The following is a 14,272-nucleotide window of genomic DNA, read 5'->3' on the forward strand; positions in this document are numbered from 1 at the left end:
CCTAGTAATGTTAGATGCAGTGGAGTGTGGTCACTAATTTCACTTTGATATATCTTAAATTCCTGTACTAGGTGAAAGTTCCAGGCTAACATGAACATGTAGTCAATCGGACATTTTTGTGAGCCTATTTAAAGGTCTTCCCTGCCGGGCAATCTGTTTTGGTTCTGCCATTTAGGCAGAGAAGACCCCTTTCTCCCAGAAATTTTACTAACTCCATGTCCTGTTTCGAGGGGTCGCATACTGGGAAATTGGCGTAGTTTATTCCATAAACATCCAATAAATCTCTGTTCCAGATATCAACCTTCTTAGGGGATAACTTATGATTGAAATCCCCCATGATTATCACTACATCTGATACATATTTATTTAATAAACAGTCAATATCCTTTTTGAAATTTTCCATCTCGATAGCATACTCTGCAACATCGTGCCACTGCATATAAACATTTACAACAATCAGCGTTTTATGTTTCTTTCCCGATGTCAATAGTTCTAGTCTACAAGCCAATAGCCATTTACATTTTGTTTTTATGGGTATTACATCTCTTATTACTTTTGTTGAAGCAAGGGTCATTATCCCCCCAGATGGTCGACCAAATCTCTTTCTCCTTGCTAGTCGGTTTAATTGTAGGTAGCCCTCCATGGGTGGGGTTTCGTCGCATATCCAAGTCTCTTGTAGGCACGCAATTTCCATTTTATTTACTACTTCCTTTATATGTTCTTGTTTTGTCTCATTGCCAAAACCATTTACGTTCCATGTCAAGAGACTTAGACTCTGCGACACCCCCCCATCCTATTCTACCTCGCTTAGACCACCATCTTCAATCCTTCCCTCAGTGTATCTCTCAGAGGATTCTCCTACATAACTGCTTTGACTCCAGTTATCCCATAATCATCCTTTCTTGTATTATTTACCACTATATTCAGGCAGCTGACATCTTCTTCGTTATCTCTTGATAACTTCACTTGTCTCCTCCCTAGACCTGCGTGGTACTTCAGGAAACTACTTCCTGGGGTGCCGTTTACTTCTCTTTCTGGTATTATCCTTATTCCTACTTGAGTTATCTCCCTAGATGCTTTTATTATTGCCATTTTTACCAGGTCTGAGTGGAGTAAAACTTTTGTTATTTCCTTGCCATTTTTATTCTTTATGAAGCCCACCTGCCTCAGATCTTTTGTGCCGATCCCATTCAGGCTACTACATTTGGCAAAGGAAATCAATATCTGTTCCCTGTTTAGTGGATTCATTTTTCTCAAATTCATTCCCCTTTGACCTGCTTGTACCGATTCCAGATACACCCATTTATTGTTCTCCACTTCTTGTAATATCTCTATTTCGGGCTTTATCTGACTATTCTTTGGTCTCCTAGGGGGTCTCATTTTGCTTCCCACTTCTACTAGGTCTTGCAGTTGTGAGTTGTCTAATCTTTGGTTGAAGTGGGGTTGTTCTTCTGAGGGTGCATGTACTCTCTCATTGGCAAAATGGATTTTTGGGGGTTTCTTACTTGGACCCTTACTACTCTGGCTATTCCTTGTTACCTTTGGGGTATTTGTTGTTGTTTTAATCACTGATTGCGGGGAACCAATCGGTACATAGGTCAGGGCAGAGGCATTTAGGCTCAGTTGTACCTCATTCTCTGGTTTCTTCCCTTTTCTCTTTCTTGTTGTACTGGGGGCCCGCTTCTTACTTGCCCTATTTTTTACGGGTATCCTCGCATATTCGCGGCGCCTTTTTATTAGCATCGGATATTTGGAAATATATACATTTTCTTCTGCCTCAACAGGTTCACTCACTATACTTGGTTCTGTGGGCTGGGGGGTAACTGATGGTCTTATCATATTTGGCATTTGGCTCTTAATCCCCCCCAACTCCTCTTCAATCTTTTTTAAGTACAGTTTTTATGATTTTAAAACTCCATTGTTCAATAATGTTACTTCTAAAATTCCTTGCAATGTTTTTTGTAACATCAATAGTAAGTCCATCATGGTGGATGTAGGTGATGCGGAGAGATCCGAATCCTGTGGATTATTTCTTTCTGTAGTAACTTGATTTCCAGTTCTTACTGCGTCCTGCTGGGCTATATTTTCTAGGTCGATTAGATGCTGAAAAACGTGGTTGGGTGCTGCCCCCCATTCAGGGCTTGGGCTCTGACTTTCATTCCCTGTATTCCCTTCATTTTCTGAATTTTGTTGTGAGAACATTTTCGGGGATGATGAAAGACGAGGTGCTGCTATTTGTAGATTTTGGCTCAGAAGGGTAAGGTTTATCAATATGGGGTCCCCCATTTCTTCTTCAATCCCTTCTTCTCTTGGTCCTCCCATATCCTTCCCTATTAGGCTCTCCTCCTCAGCCCCCATGTTTTCTCCGTTCACGACACGGTACTCCTCCTCATTTTCCAGGTTTATTATTGGCGTCTCTGTAGTTTTGTAGTGTTTCCCTACAAAGTCCTTTATAGATCTAGATGCTGTCGCACTATCTTTCTGATTGGATGTTGAGGTGCGGCCCCTCTTGGCTAGCGTGACCTGTTTAGCTGCCCTTTTTATTACTTTCCTCTTCTTACGTTGTCCCATTCTAATGTTCGTGACGGAAACCTGACTTTCTTGACTCTCTTCCAAGGTCCTAGATCCCTCTATTAACTCACTCCTCTCTGGGCTTTCTTCGGGAACTTCTTTATCTGATTTTTGCCTTCTTTTCGGGGCCATCTTACTCCAGTGATAATACTTTTACTCAGGCGTTGTTGCAATTATGCCCTGTATAATCCCTGTTCGCAATGTTTTATCGTTGTGCTTGCCGTTATACTTGCGGTCTTCTCCACGGCTTGTCCACGGCTCTGTCCTCGACTCTCGATTCTCCGTCCTGCGTCCTGCGTCCTCGCGCTTGCTGGGCTCAGCTAGGCGAACAACAGGGACAACAGAGAGTCCATCTGCAGACGGCACCTGCTGGGAGCTGAAGGGGGTTATTTACCTCCCTGGTGGTGCAGGTGTGTTGTTTAAAGCCAAGATAAACTCCTACTTCAATTAGGGAAGGGGAGAATCTTCTGTACAACCCACCGCTGGTTCACTGGTCTCTGCTGGCTGGAGGATCTAACAGCTGCCACATCCACGGAAATCAGATGTCCATAAGCAATCCATGGATACTCCGTGAGCCTGCTGCAGGAACAAACTGCCTCTATTTCTCTGGCTACCAGGGCCCTCAGGCGCTCACACTAGCTCTCTGGCACTTGTTGCTACTGGCTATTAACTCTGCACAATCACATTAAGCTCCATGTGCCACCGAAGGAGTTATCAGCATATGTGGAGCTTCTGCCACTTTGTAAGTAATGTTCGCGGCTTTTACCGCTTTTTAATAAAAATGTGTGGCTCCTGACGCTTTGGAAAACTTGCTCCCTCTGAAGCGTACAGCCTCAGAGGGAGCCCCCGCTGCTTTGAAACGGCGGCCACTGCCATTGCTACCGCGCTTACGGTGACTCACCCGCCCCTAGAGGTGGAAGTCGCGGTCTCCGCTCTGTAGTCTGGTGCCTCCGGCCGCTTCCAGCACAGCCTGGGCGCTTACAGCAGGGCTTGGGTGAGCAGGACACAGGCAGTTTTCCTGGCTATTACCTGGCTATTTCCAACAAGTGATCCCGGGTCTCGGATCCAAGCCGCTGCCGCCGCCGCTGCTCTGCTGCTTCGCCTGCTTCCCGCTCCCGCTCTCCTGGGTCTCACGCAAAACCTGGAACGGACCTCTCACTCTACATCTGTTTACACTCTAAGTTAGTAAATCGAGCATGGGAGATTAATTGATTTTCCCTGTCCTAGGAATTAACACATCACTGTTCAGGGGGTCCTTGTTTTTCACATTTGTCTCACCCACAGAGACGTCATGCTTCTTCATTGAGTCCCTCGCCCTGTTGAGTGGGGGGCGGAGGGTCAACACCCAACTGGCGCCATGTGGGGCACTTTGTGGAGATCTTTTAAATTCTGTTCAACAGCATTGCTGAACAGCAGTGTGCAACAGGCTTGATAAACACTCCCCTTTCTGAAATAGTTTATTCCGCCAGCAGGTTTTTCTTAAGTGATTTATGGTTGGGCCAATAAAAGTGTTAATATTATCTATGGATATCCTTTGTCAAGAAGATTTATTGACAATTTTTAATGGAATCAATGAGATTAAAAACAGTAGTGTACTCGTTGGATATATTATCCATAGAATAATTGGTGTGGATCAACATGTTTCTTCCCTTGGTGGCCCCCTAGGGTCCAGGGCGTTCATCAGGACATGTCGATAGCCCGAATCTAAAATGTAAAAGTTCAAAATGGTTTAGTTCCAGTTCCTGTCCTGCTTTGGTGTTCGTACACAGCATTGTTTTTGACAATCTATAAACTACCATTCCACTTTCGTTAAATACCTATTCCAGTTTACAACTTATAGAAGGACATTTCCTATCTGCAATGGAAATTCAAACTTCAACTCCCCCTTCCTATCCACTCACCTGATTCCAGACCGGCTCAGCATCATTGACCACCACTTTGTCTTTAATATCACTAGCTTTTCCCATCCAAGAAGGTGGAGTCATGCACTAGTTCCCTTTTACAAATACATCAGACTAGTTAATCTCCACTATAGCTGTACCACCACATGCCACAGACAATTTGGACATTTCTATAATGATCAGTATACCGAGCCTCTTTGGAAAGTGCAATTTCTTAAAATCTCTGGCAAGGTATCGAAGCACTATGCACCAATATATACAGATATCTTTTCTTCTGCTGAGAGCATCTGGCCCAGTTTTTACTGCCAAAAACCACCAGAGGTTCTGCCATTTCTTCAGAAGGTGCAATTTCTGTCTCATAGTTAAGCAGAATTACCTCTTTTTTTCCCCTGCCAATAGCATGTGGGATATGATTTTCTCCATTCTGTAATGCATGGGACACGGTAAGCCCTAGGGGATCCCGTGGTAAGGTTCTTGTGCTTTCTCTTCCAAACATGGTGAAACTGAGATTTATTTATTTTGAATGTTTTATAGAGCGCGAACAAGATCCTTGCGGATATCAGAGCGCTTTACACACATAGAGGTTATCCAAACAATTAGATCCAAATTATCTCTCTTAATATTTATGCCTGTAATTGACACATTTAATTTACTTATAAGTCTGAAGTAAACAATGCTACGTGTACCCAGGACCTGTAAATGAATTGCTGGAAGTAGGCTGCAGCACTGATTGTGTCATCCACCAAAGTAGCACTTTAAAACATGTCTCGGACCTGCCGCTGCAGCCTGTAGTGCAGTTTAAACTGCCATTTCAACCTGGCCAAATAAACCTTTTTCCAAGCCTAAACCTTTTTTTATAATAGTTTAAAGTTACCCCTCAGGTAGGCCCTAAAGGCTCATAGGGCTGCATGCTTAATATTTAAAAAGTAGGATGTGTACTTAAGTTTTACATGTGCTGGCAGTGAAAAAACCCAAAGTAATTTTTCACTGCTGCAAGACTAGCTTTCCCATAGGCTAACACTAGGTTATCTTATCACACTCAGTAAGTGATCAATTCAGTTTGGGAGCAGATAGAGAACTACTTCTTCCACTCATTTGAAATTGTATATTGCAACCTGTTTTAATGGTAAAGTCTTATTTTAAATTGCTATTCATAAAATGATTTTTTTTAAAGTTTACATCTTCCTGCCTAATCCAAATGTGCCTTCTGCCAGGGTCCAGGGTCACATGACTGTCAAGTGCTCCACTGTGGTGTCATGAGTATTCCGGGAAACAGCACTTACAACGGTGGCCAAACCACGCGTTGCTTGAAATGCAGTCGAACAAGAAATGGGTCTTAACCATGCATTCCTTTACCACCACGCATGTCGTTACAACGAAATGCCTTAGGCAAAGCGGCATTGAACTTTAAAGTCCAACGCTTTCCCTATTGTTGTGCATACTGGAGTTGGAATAGTAAATTATACTGTTCCAAAGTCCAGTGCTTTCCATAGGCAAGTTGTTGTAAAGACTCGCGTGGGAAAGAATGCATGGTTAAGACGCATTCATTGTTTTGACCGCATTGTTAAGGAACATGTGGTTTAGGCATCCGTGGTTGTGTCATACAACCGTGTATTTATTCCAGACAGGGGACAAATGGGCCTCGGTGTGGTGAAGGGTATTCTTCTCCTGAGCAGGATGGCCTGGAGATTGCACTCAGTCCTTCCTGGCTTTAGAGAGTAGCGTTGGGGCTGTACCCACTTCCTTGCTGACTTAAAAAGATGCCTGCCCTGTCAATGCCAAATGCAGCCCACAGCTGGACCGGTCTTCCCTTTGTTACCCTTCACAGATTGTAGCCAGACCTGAAATAAGGGGTAGAACTAATCAGAACCGGATTAGGGTTAGACAAAGGGTGTGGCCCTCACACACAGGCTAGTGCTGGGTATAACAGTGGCACCCTCGGAACATCTTATCAGAGCACTCATGGATCAATTGAGACTTCAAAGAAGGACTGACCTGATGTCTGAATCCTGAAAGAAGACAGGATCAGCTTGCCTTGAACCCAGGACCCCAGAAGTAACTTCAAGGGTCAGGTGGTTGTCCTCCTGTTTGAGCTACAGTGACACAACAAGCTTCCAGAGGCCTTTTCCTGCACCTGTCTAGTTAACCAGTACCAATTGGACCCTGCTGCTGGCCTCCGCTGAAGTGAGCCCTGACCCCCAAGAGTTGCCTTTCCAGGTCCTGGAACTCTGGCTGCTATTAAAGTGAATTTCGCCACACCAGGAGCTGCAAGAACTGGACTTCAAGAGAAAAAACAGTGATTCATCGCTATTTGCCTTAAAAAGAACTGTCCCCAGTCACCTCGTGAATGTGAGAGGACTTCACCCAGGCCTATGTGTACCCCGCATCTGACAGCTGACATGACTGGGACCTGTGTCCTGGAAAGGCTTCACCGCCCAGTGATCTTAGCATTAGCAACAAGAAGATCAATGTTTTCTGCCAAGATAAAGTTCAGATCATTGACCAGCTCTTCACACCGACCACGACCACACCGCCATTGTGAAGTTCTGACCGAGGCCTGAAACTTCAGCAATCTACTGCCAATTAGCGCCTCTGAAGATTCAGCTTCCATTCCCACTGTCAACCACCTCATCGACGAGTGCTTCTTGTGTGAACACTGGAGTAAGATAAAAGGCAAACTTTTCACTGGGACGAACCTGGTCCTTGAATCCGATCCGCGTTCTATCGGGATTGCCCTGAACCTTTTACTGTGATCGGTTCAGCGCTTGTGGATAAATGTGAGGGGCACTTTGTGCTCCTTGGTGCTATTTGTACTTACAACTATTACATTTCGTAACTCCAGTTATACATATTGGATTTTTGCCATCTTGGTTTCATTGTATTCATTTAAATTACTCTGTTTTTCTAAATTGGTTTGAGATTTTTCTTGTGCTAACACCCAAGTGTGGTCTCCTTCTTAACATATGGTCAGGTATGCACCACTTGTATCCATCTCAGAGGGGTCCATTCATAAATATAGTGCAGTATTGCTGCTTGTTTATTTTTCACTAAGTCTGGACCATGTAGGCCTCCCTTTTTTGAGCATACAAGACATGGGGCATACCAAATGAATTTTCAACAACGCCTCTGGAAACACAACAACAGTTATTTCCGGTAAGCTCAAGGGTATCTCCTGGCAGATGAAAGTATTTTGAGATGTAAGGACATCTTAAACACTGCCATGCATCCCACTCATGATATAGTCTCATGTCTCCAGATGGACAAGTCCATTGTAAAAATGTTGTGGAGGAGTTTCACATTAGCATCTCTAGTGCCTTCCAGCATGGATAGTTGAATCATTTTTAAATTTGTTATTGCGTCTGCAGACCGTTTGAAAGGGATGGATTCTGTATAGGAGTTCAGTGCTACAGGGCTTAACGTAGCGTTGAGGCTCATTAAGTTGTTCAGATTAATTTAAAGCCCTAAACCTTTTGGTACTCCCTCAGCTATCATTGCCCAAGAAAGATGTCTCCATGTCTGTGACCCTCAGCAGAATATCATCTGCAAACATCACCACCTTACAAGGAAGACTAAGCAAGCGATGATGAGTCGAATGACTGTGCAGCCATGCTGGACTCAGAACCTTCATATTTCTGTGTCCAGACTCCGTATTCTGACTTTCTCCAGTTATCCGGAGTAGTTTTGACACTCTTTAATATATTCTTCTGCTAAATTATATTAGAAAAAGTAATGTGCATCACAGCTATATTGTTAAAATTGTTCATGTCTACTTTCTCAGCCATTTGAGAGCCTTCGCCAGGTGGTGTTTGCACACAACTAGATTACTCCAATACCCTAAGCCGGGAACTTTTTGAAATGAATGACAAAAAAGTCACTTTACTGAAAATGACGTGGCCAGGCCTATATGTTGATTCAGGTATTAAGATATTTCATCCGACACTAAACTACCTTAATTAACCTTTATTTTTTAACAAGTTATTCAAAATAAGTAAAATATGTTTGTTAAGTGCAGAGTGTGTGGTTTGTTTCTGAAGTGATCCATAGTATTAATAAAATTACAGCTTCTGTGCATGTTTTTGCAGAAAATATTCTCTAGTATATTTTACTTACATTTGAGGCATATCAGGGACCTGCTTCTGTGCCACATGTGGTTCCAGTTACGTTGGAAAGAAGCATTGCTTTTCTTCCATTGCTCATTTCTGCATATCGTGCAAGTTTCCACATAATTTTTCGTAGTTCAGTTAATTGCATGGAAGCCCCAGACGAAGGTGATTTCTACTACATTACCTTTGATGTATAAAATGTAGTGATACTTAGTGTGCTGTATGGGTTGACATATGTCTCCCATATTTTAGAGGTTAAAGTTTTAGTAACACCCAAGTCCGCCAATAAATCAACCATTCTATCAACCAGTCACATTTTGTAAAGCATAGCTACTTGTTAATGAATGAAGATATAGGTATGGCACTTCAGGGAGTTACCAATTGGAATGCCGCCGTGCATAAGCCCTTTAGCTCAGTTAGTAATTTGGCCGCAATGGGGATTTGGGGGGGGGGGGCGGCCGACCAGCGGGAGGCCTGCCGCCCCTGGGTTTTTTGGGGCCAGTAGGGGGCAGGGGGGACACTGGAGAGACAGAGGGTAGAGGTATGGGCTGTTCGGGCTGGCGGCGGGGCTTTGGGCTACTTTTGGGCTGGTTGGGCTGGGGCTCAGTTAAGACCGGACATTTTGTGTCACTGTCCACCATTTTGGTGGCAATGACACGGCAGCCGGTCGCGGGACGGTTGGGGTGCGAGTTTTTGCCCATCCTCCCTCCCATTTTTTAGTTAGGGTTTTTTTCCGGTGTGAGGGGAACTTTGCTCAGAGGGGTTTTCTTGGAGGCTGGTGCATCGGAGGGATGCTGGTAGTGGGAGAGTGTTCGTTCGTGTCGCTGGAACAGGTGCTGGTGTGCTGTGTTAGAGGTGGTGCTTACCAGGTTTAAAAGGGGGGCATTGCAAGAGGCCTGGGCTGTTTGGCAGGTGGTGGGGAACACTGAGGTGAAATTATAGTTAGTTAGGCAGGGGGGCTTGTTGCAGGTGGGATGTTGTGTTGATGTTGCAATTTTGGGGAACCATTTAGGGGTGGGGGGATGGTAGGCATTTCAATACTTAGTGAGGTATAGTTTTGTTCGGCACAGGCCAAGGTTTGGGATGTTTAGGGTGCACCTGCTTCCAATAAAGCGGCCTTTGTCACACCAATTCTGTGTCTGTAGTCAGCACTCCCCACCCACCTACTGGTGGGCCCCAACATTCTGACAATCTGTAATCCTTGCACCGGATTGTACGACAGAAGGCCCTTGTAGCATACTTGTGTATTGTGCTAGTTGAGGACTACTCGTTGTGCAGTGATTCAGAGACATTTTCCTTGATTTTTTTTAATTTACCTTGTAAAAACGCTGCAACAGGTTGGTGAGAATTTCTAGAATAGGGTACATGTCACCCTTATTTAAATGCCGCTAGTTAATTGTTTTAGTGCATGAGCTTGTCCCGTGTGTCTAATTTATTTCAAATGCATTCTTAATAACGGCATGGCACTGGCATCATTAATAAATTAGGGCACATGGATACAATGGTTATTGTTAAAGTAATTTAAAACGATGCCTACATATAACGTTAGGTGGGTAGGTATTACACTTTACCATTAATAAAATGTGTGCAAGGTTTATATGTGAGGAGAACAATTCAAGTGTCAAGTTTTCAAATTTGGACGCTCGTCTTCAAAAAAGAACTATCAATTAATAGTAGTTTTAAAAAGTGGAATTCTGCAAAATGCTGCATGTGATGTAGAAAACTCCATAAAACTTTTGTCAACACTCGGTATGTCCTAGAGGAGATGAAAAGGTGGCGACTAGTTATAAAGATATGCGAGAAAATCATTCGGTGGGAAATAAAATCACGTGTTCATCAAGCAACATTTCTATTGAATAAGGCATGTGTGTAAGTTAGAATGAAATTAAGACTACTTATGTAAAATGGCCTTTCTTTTACATCATCCTGAAATGCCATGCCTAGATACATACAGTAGTGGAGTTTAAATGGCGAGTCTCAGTTCTAATTAGAAATATAACCTGAATTTATAATCGGTGATGTGTTTGCTTGAAAGTAATTAACTTTAAAGGAGTAAATGTAGATATTGTAAAGAAAACCATTGTCATGCTCCATTTATTTCCAATTAGGGCGAAAATAGTTAACTGGCAAATTTTCAAAAGCCTAATGTGTAGGGAATGCGACTGTAATATAAATTGAGTTGAAGGCTTGGCCCAATGGAAAGGAGCTAAAATTGTTGTCTGTGGGTACTCGCATACAGAGTGGATGACTGTATTATTTCAGAATTTCGTGCAGTTTGATATCCCTTTGGACCTTTGGTTTACAGGCTTAGATCAAATGCAGCTCAGACAGTTTGCTCTTTGGGTGACCCGATAATGCTATCAGCAACTAGGGGCATGTGTTGATTTTGAAAGGTACTTAATCAACAGCTCTTTCTCCCGTTAAAACAAGCCAATTTGATAGAAGGAATGCTTTCAGAAATCTCAACCCTGCTAATTGCTGGAGAAGCATTCCAGTCCATCGTTTTCTGCCCCTCTGGGCCACTCCTGGTGAGGAGAAATATATGCATATGTCTTGTTCCAGTAGAAACAGTCCAGCCCGAACTATCACTCATTGCATTTTGTTTGTCCTATTGTTTCTTTCTGTCTGCAATTGAGGCACCAGGTTTGTAATTTTTCATTGGTTTTTAGCCGTGTGGCGATCTGTGATATGCAGAGCATATGAATGTAGTTTACATTGTGTTGGAATGTGTGTCATTGATTTGGGGGAATACTCTGTTTTTGCTGTTTTTACGGTTGTTTATCTGAAATGCACCCCTTCAGGATTAAAAGTGCATTTCCATGAGGAATCTTAACAACACTGTCAACTGCAAAAGAAACAAGCATATGCAATGCAATAGGTCTCCTCGCATTCACGCGAGTTTGAGCTATTAGCATTGTAAATGACAATGCCTTTTGTTTATGTTTTGGGTTTTAAAAAATAAATAAAAGGCATTGTCATTTACAATACTAATTGCATAAACTCTCGCAAATGCAAGACTTATTGCATTGCAATAAAGGGCCTTCTCCACCGCTTGTTAGATTGTTAGTATCAGAGGAAGAGACCAGCCTGCAACGTCTTCAAAGTAGTGATAAATAGTGCAGTGAAGAAGATGTGTAAGTGTTTCTAAATTACACAGACACAATGTGAAGTGAGAGTTACATATGATCCGAGCTATAAACCCTAGCAAAGCGCTCCAACACCTTTTTCTCTGTGATTACACTGTCGCGGCTCAGGCGGAGGAGCTGGAGGGGGTGCTATTTCCTGCCCTCGCCGTGATTTGAGTGTGCAGTGTGACATTGCGTAATGATTAAATCAAAAAGAGACTAGCTCTAGTTACTTTAGGGGAGGGGGAAGACTCTGGTATGTTTTGTCACGGAGTGTGAACACCCAGCAGGTGTGTTCAAAAAGCCCTCACCCACCAACCTAGTTGGTGGCATGCTTCATCATCGGGCCCACCCAGTGGCACCTAGCGTGCCCCGGGTGTGCTTCAACGCCTGACTACAGCGGAGCTGGTATATTACTGAGTGTGCGGTGAAGATAGTTAAGGAAGTGATGTTAAAACGGCTGAACGGTGGTCCCAGTACCCGAAGGTAAAATTAGACTTTAATACCTGGGCCTCCGTCAGCGGTTAAAAATAAGGCAAGGGGATGTAAGGGGCGAGTTACGACCTCTCACATCCAATGGGTCAACATGTTTCAGCCAGTGCCTTATGACTAGACTGGCTTTCTTCAGGACCTAAAATAAGTGAGTGCAAATTACCTAGTGGGGGTGTAGGGGAGACTATGTGTCTACACGCCCTAAAGTGTATCTACGTGTGAGAGGGGGATTCCCTTCTCAAGACCACGCAAGTTTTTGCTCAGTCTGACCTCAAGGTTGGGAGGTGGCAAAGGCTTGACCAGTACTTCTGGGTTGAGCCTGCTCTGGACCTGTAGTGCCTCCTTCGCATACCGGTCGTAATGTCATTGCTATCTTTGGCCTAATAAAAACACTCCAGCTGGTGCAGGGCTGACTGTGCTTTATGGCAGGCATGGAGAGAGGGATGGTCTCGGCTGCAGCTCCGGCCTTGTACAGTGCCCCTACTATTACTAGTGGGCGAGAGGCGCTGACGTGGTGACTATGCAAGTCCCAAACCCCATGCCTACTTGAGTGCAGGAGTCAAAATAAGAACAAAGGAAAACTTCCTAAAGCTGCGTTTGGGGGTAATTGCGATTAAACCCCATCTCCCACCATGGGAAAGGAGAGGAGGCATTCCGACTTGTCGTTTATGAGGAAGCAGGAAGGAGGACAATATACATATAACTGTCCAAACTTAAAGGATATAAGATGCACCTTGTTACGTCCCTTCTTCAGGTATTACGGCATCCGGTCCTGTAGGCAGGCAGTGAAGCTTTGCTTCAACCCTGTTGACGTCCAGCTTAACTGTTGGCTGATAAAATTCTTTGAGACGGTACCAAGAGACTTAAAAACCTGTTGTTAACTGAAATAAGTTAAAGATAAGAGTACAAGGGCTTCTGGAGGAAGCACCCAAAAAATGAATAATAACACTTTATAGTTGTACCAGTGTTTTTACTTATTGCCCAAAGGTTAAGAAAATGCTTCTCATATGTAAAATTAACTTAATATCTATCTTTAGCTGCACTCGCACTTTATATTACCAAGCCTCTAATTTGAACAATGGACTTGGTTAAGCTGTGTCATGCGGCTTGGAAATTAATGGTAGTTATTGTCAGTTCAGCAGTACTTGAAATACAAGAATTTATGAGAATCGTCTTTTTTTAAAACAGCTAACTGCACAAACTGAGAATATTTCATTGATGATCTTTTTTAATGTGGTTTTTAAATGTAATAATTTGTGTACAATGAGAATTTTTATTGTTATGTATTTGCAAAGATTTTAATTAATCAAGCAAAAATAAACATTTTCTTCTCTATCTTATCTGGTGGTGGTGGTACAGGTGGTGGTATTGGTGGTGGTGCTATTGGTGGTGGTATTATTATTGGTGGTGGTGGTGGTATTGGTGATGGTGGTATTGCTGGTGTGGGTGTTGTTAATAAAACGGGAAACATCCTTTACAACGCAACTTTTACCACGCAGTGCCTTTACGACGCAACTGTTACAACGCATGTCATTACAACGCATAGCACTGGGAGGCGCTCTAGGATAGGGAATCGATTTAATTTACTATCCAACACCTTCCCTACTATCCACGGGGACTGGAGTTGGAATAGTAAATTAAACTATTCACTATCCAGCACCCCTTAACGCTATGCGTTGTAACAGCATGCGTTGTAAAAACTGCGATGTAAAGGCATGCGTGGTAAAAGCATGCGTTGTAACATCGTACAACCTAATAAAACAGGCTTTTGAAAACAACCCGTCAGGTGGCTTTAGTACAGATGACATTTAACACAGATGTGCTGTTGTCAGCTTCAGCCCATTAGCACAGGCTTATGTGCTACCTGGAATCCACATGAATTAATTTGCTAATCATTTCTAAATCCATTTTACTGGGGGGGGGGTTGAAACAGACATGAGATAATGCCGGGTTAAAGTGATTGAAAGCAGGTGCCTGTGTTACAGGGTCGGCTGTGCTGTTTAAAAAAATACAAGCGGTTTCAGCTGAAGCAGCGAATGTACGGTATGCAGTAAGAGAAACAAAATAAAGTAAATAGTGC

The 14,272-nt window shown here is 43.2% G+C and overlaps 1 protein-coding gene across 6 annotated transcripts in view; it reads left to right on the plus strand.

Annotated features, from left to right (window-relative positions):
* PLCH1 (phospholipase C eta 1) overlaps positions 1 to 14,272 on the plus strand; it is a 942,696-nt gene that overhangs the window by 448,053 nt on the left and 480,371 nt on the right. The window lies entirely within an intron of this gene.

This window comes from Lissotriton helveticus, chromosome 11 (assembly GCF_964261635.1).
Source record: "Lissotriton helveticus chromosome 11, aLisHel1.1, whole genome shotgun sequence".
Lineage (NCBI taxonomy): Eukaryota > Metazoa > Chordata > Amphibia > Caudata > Salamandridae > Lissotriton > Lissotriton helveticus.